This window comes from Suricata suricatta, chromosome 12 (genome assembly GCF_006229205.1).
Source record: "Suricata suricatta isolate VVHF042 chromosome 12, meerkat_22Aug2017_6uvM2_HiC, whole genome shotgun sequence".
Taxonomy (NCBI): domain Eukaryota; kingdom Metazoa; phylum Chordata; class Mammalia; order Carnivora; family Herpestidae; genus Suricata; species Suricata suricatta.
The window spans coordinates 49,279,875-49,290,904 of NC_043711.1; the positions used below are offsets into that span (position 1 = coordinate 49,279,875).

General features: G+C 41.9%; 1 long non-coding RNA gene across 1 annotated transcript in view; it reads right to left on the bottom strand.

Annotated features, from left to right (window-relative positions):
- LOC115273356 overlaps nt 1-10,749 on the bottom strand; it is a 76,178-nt gene extending 65,429 nt beyond the window's left edge. Inside the window, exon 1 of the long non-coding RNA XR_003900785.1 lies at nt 10,687-10,749. This is a non-coding gene — a long non-coding RNA (uncharacterized LOC115273356). The remainder of the gene's footprint in view (nt 1-10,686) is intronic.
- Between the last annotated feature and the right edge of the window lie 281 nt (nt 10,750-11,030).

Here is an 11,030-nt window from a genome sequence, read left to right on the forward strand (position 1 = left end):
CCCTGAGACAAAGAGTGGTTGAGTACATGTAGAATTCTTTATAGTATTGTTTATTTTGGGAGTTTTTGGTTACATTCAGCTTAGATTTTCAGTGTCCTAGTAGTAATATATCAGTACTACTCATTACCTTTTTAAATATTTCATGTTTAGACACAGCACTTCTTTTGAGAGTTCACACAAGCAGCATAGCCAACAGCCCTAGTCTGGTTTCTCTCTGATCTCCTTACCATACTTCAAAATGAATTAGAAATGAGACATTTATAAGGGCTTTGTACCCCAGACTGAGTTTTTGTCATTGGAATACACGGTTGCACTATTTTGGGTTCAACATAAAACACATCTAGCACATCTAATAAACCATGTAAACGTCTGTTGGTCAGTAATCTGCAGAGCTGGAAAGTACAAGGACCATATCTGTTTTCACCACTGTTTACCACATGACTGGCATAGTACCTACCAGGGTGGGCATTTAATATTTGCTGAACAAATATTTTTGCATGTTGGCTTAATTTTTTAAATTTTTTTTAAGTTTTTTTTTAAATTTATTTTTGATACAGAGAGACAGAGCATGAGAGGGGAGGGACAGAGAGAGGAGGAGACACAGAACCCGAAGCAGGCTCCAGGCTCTGAGCTAGCTGTCAGCACAGAGCCTGACGCGGGGCTCGAACCAACAAATGTGAGATCTGACCTGAGCCGAAGTCCGAGGCTCAACCGACTGAGCCACTCAGGCACCCCTGGCTTAATTTTTAATTATAACTTGTGGTTGATCCATTTAGTTCTACTAAATACCACTGTAAAAACATGACCAGATTAATTTTAAGATGATGCAAATAGGGGTACCTAGGTGGCTCAGTCAGTTGAGCGTCCAACTTCGGCTCAGGTCACAAACTCACAGCTCATGGGTTTGAGCCCCACACTGGGCTCTGTGCTGACAGCTCAGAGAATACTTCGGATCCTCTGTCTCCCTCTCTCTCTGTCCCTCCCCCACTTCGACTCTTGTCTCTCTCTCTCAAAAATAAACACACACAAAAAAAGATGATGCAAATATGCAGTGAGCACTCTACGACTTTGCTATCTTCCTATATTTTTTAATATGGTGACAGGAACAGGAAATGCGCTGAAGACTCAGAAGAACTGGGATTGGGCTATATATGCTGCAGTAACCAACTAATTACGTGACCTTGAACTAGGCTTCCTGTACCACAGGAATGTGAAAAGGGAAGGGAATCTGAACGCAAAATGATGGATCAAGACATTCTGTTATCAGAAGAGTCCATACATTTTCAAGGGAAACAAGATTTTATAAATTTAATAGAAGTATGATGGCTACCTCCCAAAGACGGCCAAAGTTGAAGACTGAAAAAAAGGACATATTTTTTAAGAGGTCTGTAAAATACCTACAAGTCCATTAAAGCTTATGGCTGTTTAATATTAGTGAGCTAGGCATAGAAAAACATATCCCTCTTGTCAGCATAGGCTTTCCCAAGTTTAGGTGAGGTGGAATCTCAGGAGATACAGTGAAAGTTTTGTATCTTGCTACTTTAAGTTTGGAGGAAACTGGTCTCTCCTATACCAAATTTTAAGAATTTTTATATGGAGTGCCTGGGTGGCTCAGTCGGTTGAGCATCTGACTCAACCTCGGCTCAGGTCATGATCCTAGGGTCACGGGATGGAACCTCCACAATGAGCATGAAGCCAGCTTAAAACTCTCTAAAATAAACTTTAAAGTGTGAAAACGGGTGCCTCGATGACTCAGTTAAGCGTCTGACTTTAGCTTAGGTCATGATCTCAGTCCATGGGTTTGAGCCCCCTGTCAGGCTCTGCACTGACAGCTCAGAGCCTAGAGCCTACCTCAGATTCTGTATCTCCCATTCTGCCCCTCCTCCACTCACACCATGTCACTTTCTCTCTCAAAAGTAGAAAAACATTAAAAATAAAGTGTAAAAACAATCACTGTTTATAAGAGGTTACTACTCTGTGACAGGTCACCTTATATTTATCTCCAAGGCTAAAAAGTTTGCTAATGAGTTGTGAAGTCAATAACTATTCATTGATACTTCCTCTGATAAAAGCATTTTTATGGAAAGGAGAATGGTATTTTAGTTTTTCTCAAGCCCATATTCTAAATTTCCAACTGCCCAATAGTTAACCCTTGTAAATCTCCCCTCAAAACATGACCATTTGTCCATTAAAACCTGCTAACTGTCCTAGCATGCCCATTTTCCCGGTCATCCAGACTTAATACCTACCGTTATTTTAAACTCCATCCAGTTATTCAACAGGCATCTGAATATTTACTATGTACGTTGTGCTAGAGCAGCTCTTACTCAAGCTTTTTGCCCTTGGGACCCCTCCACATTCTTAAAACTTGAGGGCCCCAAATAGGCTAACCAATATTTTACCATATTAAAAATTAAAACTGAGGTGCACTTGGGTGGCTCTGTCAGTTGAATGTCCAACTTCAGCTCAAATCATGATCTCACGATTTATGGGTTTGAGCCCTGCATTGGGCTCTCTGTTGTCAGTGCAGAACACACTTTGCATTTTCCGTCTCCCTCTCTCCCCCAAAAATAAACATTAAAAAAAGTAATAAATGCATTCGTATTTTCATGGAAGTTAACTTTATTTTTAACAGAGTAATACAATTCATACACATGTCTCCCTAAACAGTAGGCAGCACATTTAATTGGTTGAGATGTTAACTTATTTGTGATTTTTTTGGTCATTTCATGTATTGATCATTTGGAAAATATGGTTCACCAAGTTACATAAATTTCCCAAATCTTGGCCCAGTTTATTATATACTAGCTACAATCATATTTATATCACCACCTAGCTCATTAAAAAAAATTCCTTTAAGCATTAGGAAGATATGAAGCTTGAGATGTATAAATGACAATTGCTGTCAACTGTTTTCTTTGAAAGGTACTTCTTTATATTTTGAAAACCTGTCTACCAGATAGCCAACTCTGACAGTCTTTGAAGTAAAAATCCTGTGAAAAGAAAATCACTAATTCATCCTGCAACTCAACTGCATGACCACTTTTTCTTTAGACAACGATTGTACTTTAAACATGAAGCTGAAGTACTGTATGCAAATTTTCTATTTCCCCACTCACATTAAAGTTACATACTCAAAGTCCAGGTTTCATAAAATTTTACTGTTTTCACAAGAAAATTATGGCAGCAAAGAATGACTAGTTTGGTGCCACTGCCTTGATTAATGCCAAGATGCCAGCAGCTTGACCAACGTTTGCTTTTTCACTGTTAGTGAAAATACCAGGATAAACCAGGGGATTTTAAAGAGTTGCTAAAGGGACACCTGGCTGGCTCAGTATTCATCGCAGGGTTTGTGAGTTCAAGCCTCACGCTGGGTGTAGAGATTACTCAATGGTATAAATAAATGAATAAAATAATTAAGTTACTCAACATTTCAGCTGTTTCAGGATATGTTGTGTTTGTTGCCAAAAGCCTTGACAGAGTAGTCTCTGACTAGCTGATGCAAGACAAATACATGCAAAATAACAAGCCCAGCCATGTTTGTACATTCATCCATTTGTCAGGTTTAAAATATACTTCTACAAATGAGGTATTAATGCAGACTTCATGTCTGCACAGTGTTTAACATGTCAATGTGCTGTTTAAAAGAAAAATGGCATTGCCATGATTTTTACTTTTCATCCAGGAGACAATCAGCAAATGTAATACAGTAAATTATCCTTGAAGGTTGCTTTTTCTTTGCAGTTGATTCTTCCTATGAGAGAACTCTATTACGGTTTAATCTTTTTTCCATTTTTAGACATAGATGGTAGCTGTGGGTTGAACAAGTAGTCTTATAATTTTTTAAAGCCAATGATCCATTCTTTAAAGAAATATAGGGGCACCTGGGTGACTCACTCAGTTAAGCATCTGACTCTTTATCTTGTGGTTTGTGTAGGGCTCTCTGCTGAAAGTATGGAGCCTGCTTAGGATTCTCTCCCTCTCTGACCCTCCCCTACTTGCACACATGCTCTCCCAAAATAAATAAAATTTTGAAAAATATATACATATAAGTTGGTTTTAGAATAAAGTTACTCAAAAAAGTTGTACTTAGATTAAAAAATTTATAAGTTTCAAGGAAATATTTAAAACACTGCAATAGAAAGCTTTTATGTTTATGCTTAGACACAATGAAATTTACAGGATTTCAAAATAACTGCACAATATTGGGGGTTGCTGGGATTACAGAAGGCATAACCTAAAAACTAAGTTAATTTCTAGAAATGTAAATATTCATACCCTAAACATACTGTTGTAGGAAATTCTAGATAATTCAACATATACAGCACCATTTGATTACTATCAGTGATGTCATCACACATTGTGTAGCTCCTGCACACTTCTAAGAATGAGCTGAAAAGGTAAATAATAGCTCAGTATTATGAAAGTTTTGACCTTGAATACCTCCTTACCCAAGAGGGAAACAGCCATATAAAAGCACTGTTCTGGCCTCAAGGAGCAACCTAAAAAGGTGGGGGAAAACTCCAATCGTACAATTAGTAATTTAATCATAATTGTCAGAAGTGCTGTGACAACATTCAAGTGAGAGACCCAATGTAGTGGAGCTGAGGGCATCAAGTTAGGCTTCCTTGAGAAGCATTGTGCTGACAGCTCTCAGCAATTGACTGGGTCAGTTACTGAATCCTTTCACTTCTTTCCATTTTGACCGCCATTGCTTTATTCCAAATTACTCTATACCTCATGTCTGAATTGCTGTAAAAGAACTTCAAATTTCTCCATCCGTACAACCCATCTGATAACCTATAGTCAGATTAATTTCCTAAAAGACTGTTTCCATTAAAAAAAAAAAAAAAAGACTTTCCATTAGAGAAAGGCAGTACTATGCACTGGTAAGGAAGGAATACTGACTAAGCAAGTCAGACCGGAATTTGAACATAGAATCCCTCCCTGGCTCTTAACTGTTGGTGTGTCTACAGAAAAGTTGTTCAACCTCAAGGAGATCTAGTTTCCTACTCTGGAAGATGGGGTTTTATGTATGAATACCAAACTAAATACGCTGGCAATGAGTTTGGCACACTATGTAACAGTACTAGCATTCCATGATTATTAGTTCATTTCTTCTAACCCAACTATTTCCATTAGCCTTTGCCCATGGTAGGCACTAGAACTATGCTGTCAATATTTATTATAGAGAAAAGTCTGGGAAGAGATTTTAACCAAAGATCAGGAAAAAGAGGAAAGGTTATGGAAGTGTTGACTGACTTGACCAGAATCCATATACTAAAGGTGGGGTTAGTTAGCTAGTAAAATAACCAATTCTATAAACATAATCTGAAAATGTGTCACTGCTGTCAACAGGAAGATCCAATATTAAACATGTTTAAGAAAAAAAAACAACTAAAAAACAGGATGACTAAGTGCCAGGGCAAACTGGTAAAAATCAGTGATAATTGTGAACTCCAGGCAAAAAGCTGGAAAGCAAGATTATTAAATGTAATCCTGACTGAGATATAAACAGAGGGGCCAAAATAGTCTCTGTAATCACCAAGAATGCAGCAAATACCATGATACCAGGATACTCAAATTCAACCCTGGCTTGGATAAAATAAACCTAAATGTTTAATTTCATGCTACTAACAATTCTCTAATAATCCAGTTTCTTTCCCACTCCATCAAGAGTGGGGAGTTATGGATAAGGGAAAAAAGAAAAGTCTTCTGAAGAAGTAGGTCTTCCAGTATAAAGTAGTATGCCAGTAGGTAAATTAACAAAATAAAAAATTCTCAGCATGCCAAAGTGTTCTACAATTAAAATTGGCCTAAAATAGTCAAAGTAGTCTTATCCTTGTGGTGCTGATCCCTATCATGTTCTGGATTAAGAGCTGCAAAGCATAACAATACCAAACTTCTTTTTTGCATAAAAAATATATGGCAGAAACATGTGGCTCAAATTCTGCAAATCTAAAAAAAATGTAAAAAGCCTTTACAAAACCTTCAACTTTCGCATGTCAGAAGTGTTCAGTACACTTTTATCCTAGAAGCATAAGAATATGGCTTGGAGCACATGGGTGGCTCAGTCGGTGATCCCAGTGTTTTGGGATCAAGTCCTAAGCACTGCATCAGGCTTTGTGCTGAGAGTGGAGCCTGCTTAAGATTCTCTCTCCCTCTACCCCTCTCCCCTGCTCACATACTCTCTAAAAAACCAAAAACCAACAAACCCGAACATACAATATGGCTCTATTACAAAAGAAGAAAGATAGCTGGTTTATTAAAAAATAAAGCCCAAGTAAATAAAGCACAGGAAGAGGATAAGTGCAATGGTTTATACAGGAAACCCAAGGAAGAGCTCAACAGTAGACAGATGCCGTCAGAGACCATGATGCAATAGTCTCTTTTATAAATAGAATGAAGAGATTTGGGTTAAGTATGATCCTAAAATTTCTCCATAAAAGGAGACTTCTGTCTCTGTTTTGTACACTTGGCTATTACTTGAAAACCAATTTCACATATAAATTAATAAAACCAACATATAGTAAGTACCCAGCTCTGTGTTCAGGCCCTGGGGAATCAAAAATAAGTCCCTGAGGAATGAATTTAGTGGGAAAAGAGACAAAAAAAGGCAATACTCTGGTTAAAAAAAAACCATGTATTTGGAATATTTTAATATGTTTTACAAGAAAAACAATCTGACCTCCAAGTTTCCAAAATTTACTAAACATTGGTACTCATTGTCTCTCAACATGTTTTTCTTTTTTTTTTAATGTTTTTTTTAAATTTTATTTTTGAGAGACTGAGAGACACCATGCGAGCAGAGGAGGGACAGAGAGAGAGGGAGACACAGAATCCGAAGACAGGCTCCAGGCTCTGAGCTGTCAGCACAGGGCCTGATGAGGGGCTTGAATCCAAAAACTGTGAGATCATGATCTGAGCTGAAGCTAGACGCTTAACAGACCGAGCCACCCAGGAGCCCCTGTCAACATGTTTTTCTATTTGTTTAGGTTTTTTGAAAGGAAAAAAGAAGTTGAGGGGAAAAAAATACAAAGAACAAAGTATTAAAGGTTTCTCTGAAATTATAATTTTTGTCAGATAAACAGGTGTACTATAGCCTGGGGGCTGTATTTGCAGTGTGGTTCCTGAGTCCCCCAAATCAGAAGCAAGTAAGGAACCTGATATAGAATTCCAGTGCCTCCCAGCCCTCTGTCTTAACTGGATTTGGAATCTCTGGGTATGGGACTGGAAATCTGCATTCAATAGCAATTGGTGTGCACTGACCAGTTTTAAGACTCCTATCCTAAGGGTCTTATAGTCTAAGAAATTTTAAGTAAAAAAAGTTGTCTTTCAAAAATAAAAACTGAAATTTACAACATGTCATATTAGTAGATAAATCAAAATACTTTGGTGTTAGGATATATCTATTAATTTATACTTTATCAGGATGAAACTTGTTTGAAGGTTTCCTAACAAGCATATGACACTTAGGGTCTGGCTTTCTCTGAAGAAATTTCTCCAAAAATGAAAACTTGTAGGACTGAAAATTAGGGCTGGTTTCATTAGCGTTAGATATAGTCCCTAAACTAAACTTGTCACCATTATAGTTTAATGAAATCTCATTTTCCTAAAATTCATTCTGCATTATTTTTTGAAATCCAAACTAGCCAGCACCTTCTTTGCTTTCTCAACATAATACTGTCCAAGTCAGGTTTAAAGTAATGGCTTGTTGAATTTAGCTCTCATCTAAGTACAAATAAAGTATAGATAAAGGTAAAACCAGCAGGGAAAAATAAAACTAACTATATAGACCAACTTTTGCTTCCTTATTGCTCAGCATGAAGAGAAAGTTATCAACATCCATATTAAGTATTCAGCAACCCACAAGTTTGTAGCTACAGCTACAATGTACACAGTGGCAATTTAAATTACATAAAGTTGAAAATTCAGTTCTTTAGTCACAGTAGCCACATTTCCAGTGCAATAGTAATATAGGATTAGTGGCTACTATATTGGTTGGCAAAAATGCAGAACATTTCTATCCCTGCAGAAGATTGTATTAGACGATGCTAATCTAGAGCACCAGTAAGTGTACCAAACTATTGAGATCAATAACCTATCAAGCCTTATAAAGACATCTACATGTCACTCATTCCATTTTTCTTAGGGTTGGCTAGATCAAGGAATATACTAGCAGCTTAGGGGTACAAGACTCAACAAGAACCTATGCCCTCCACAGGCTGAGAATAGTTTAGAGAATTTAAACAAGGAATGACAACAACCTGAGAAATGCTGGTTCAACCTGCTATGAGATCAGGAGAAAGCACTGCTAACGTTTCCTTAGAGGTGTTTGGCTTTATAGGATGAGAGATCACAGAAGTCAAGATCACTGGGGAAAGGGGAAGTGAAAAGTAACGAGCACCGAGGGTACCACTCCAGAAGGAACCAGCCTACAAAGAGGTAGGACGATGTCACTAAGACTTGGGTAAAGAATCAATCCAGAATGACTCAAGAAGTATATGTAGAAAATAGTTAACAAACGAAAAATTTTTTAGAGAAGATGAGATTAGCCCATTGAGGGACTTTGTATATCACCTTCATGTTAATGAATTAATCCTGTAAGTAGTTGGGAACCAGTAAAGGAGTCGCATCAGTCAGTTTCAGCTCTATCTGTATGTCAGGACAATTGTCCCAACCACACAGAAGATGGATCAGAAGATGTTACCAGGGGCTGAGACACCAGTTTGGAGGCTACCAGCATTAGGACAATCAAGCCCAATTACTAACAGATGAGGAAAGACATTAAGAGACATCCAAAGGAGGTAAAAGAGAGATATTGCTGAACTGCATATCCAACTCTCAGTAAGGCAGTAGTCAAGGTCACCTGGACTGTGAAGATCAAGGAGTAGAATCCTAGTTGAGGAAAAAGATAAAATGTAAAACACGGTAAACATTCAAGAAAATCCATAAAGGAGGGAAAAAAATGCTGTGCTGGTTAAGAGGCCTCTGCTCAAACCGAGTAGCCTTAATTGGTGGTAGAACCAATCTGTCTGGTTTCACAACTCACTGGGCTGCCAAAAACAGAACAGGAGAAAGCCAATGCTATGTCTGGGGACCGAAAGAGCAAGTACAAAAATACAAAATAGGCTCAAAATATGAGTGAGAATTGCTAAGATCCTTAATCCTAGGAATGCGAGGGAAAGGGCCTAAAATTCTAAGATTAATATTTAATCTGAAATGCTATACTTTGGTGGTGTAAGCAAGGACCTCAAATAGGGTAAAAAACCTCCAACGGTCATGGCTTTAATCTATCTCTTTTATCTACAGGAAAAATACTACAAAAAGGATCTTAAAGTTGTAATAACACGCAGTTTTGCTGCATAAAATCAGGCCAAGGTGAACGCCTGGACTCTCACTTCCCTCTTCCACCCCTATTATAATTACTTTGTGACACAAACTCTCAAGTCTGTGGGAAGAGGGAAATCTTACACCTGCTCAATCCCCTGCAGGACAACGCCCAGACACTAGGTTAAGCCTGGGCAAGAGTCCCGCCCACAATCGAGAAGCTGCGACTCGACATGGAGGCGATGACGAGATCACGGGGGAGGGAGGGATTCTTCTAGGCCCAGGGCGGTCCTTAGGAGACAAGAGGCAGCAAAGAACTCCCATAAAGGTATTGCGGCACTCCCCTCCCCCTACCGAGAAGGGTGCGGCCTTCACTCCGCCTCCTTCACTGCAGATCCCTCAGGATTGCACCTCGCGCCGATTTTTGGAGAACACGCACCTCCCTCCCACAAACCAAGAAGACTGACCCCCCACTCCTTCCCCCACCCCCGCGAATCCTAGGGCAGATCCGGCTTGTCTACTCCTTAAGGCGGCGGGCGCCCGGGGCGGAGCCGCGGTCGCCGCCACCCAGAAGCCTCAACCCAGCAGCCCGCCTCCGCCTCCAGCGCGCGCTTCCTGCCACGTTGCGCAGGGGCGCGGGGCCAGACACTGCGGCGCTGGGCCTCGGGAAGGACGGTACCAACGACCGCCTCCCCGCCACCCCTACTGAACCGTTCAATGGTTTCGCTCATTTGGGATCCGAGCCAATGGCAAGGGGCCGTTCCCCAGGCTTCAGCAACCAATCAGATGCCGAAGCCGAGCAGGCGGCGGGTAAACCGACTCCTTCCAAGGAAGGGGCGGGTGGTCAGACACCCGCGCAGGAGGCACTTTCACTGATACCCCCTCCTCCGCGGGAGGTCGACCGCGCCCGCTCCTCCAGCTCTCTCCCCACCCCAGCTACCTACCCATCCCACCCAGGGAGCAATGCGAGAGTCCCCAGGCGGCTGCGCACTCACGATGCTGTAACTGACAGGCGCTTTACTCCAACCAAAACACGCCATTTGTGTTTTCACACACGGCGGGAGGACTAGCGGCCAATCAGTGACAAGAGGCGAGCCGGAAGCGCTCCTCCCTCTGCAGGAGCAATGGCTCCATCCGGATTCGAGCCTTTTCCGCTCTTCTCCCTCCCCCTCCAGTTGCCGCAGGGCGGGCCGCACTCCTGCCTGCCTCTGACCACCTCCTTCCCTTCCAGTTTAACAAACGTTATACTCCCCTCTTCTCGCGGGGGAAAGCAACCCCCCATCTATCGGTCAGACCGCCTCAGCCACCCATCACCCCCCCCGGACCCCCCCTCCCACCAGAGTCCCGCTCCCCTACCTAGCCGAGGCTCTCTGAGGAGCCGGAGCCCAGAGCACAGCCTCTTCTCTGGGCGGCCCCGGCTGCTTCCGCTGATTGGACGCGAGTTAGCCAATGGGTGCGGGGCGGTGGGCGGAGAGGCCAATGGCGCGGCGGGAGGGGGCGTGTCCCGGGTGCCCCTGGCGCCGGCGCTGGGAATCCCCGTGCGGTCAGTGGCGTTTCCGCTCGGGCAGCGGGCTGAGTGAGCTGCCGCCGCCGCCGCCGCCGCCGCCGGGGGAGGGGCGGCCGCCGCCCGCCTGCGCTGAGAGACTCACGCAGCCCCAGTCCCGCCAGTCCGCCAACACTGTAGTGCCGGCCCCCCCCCC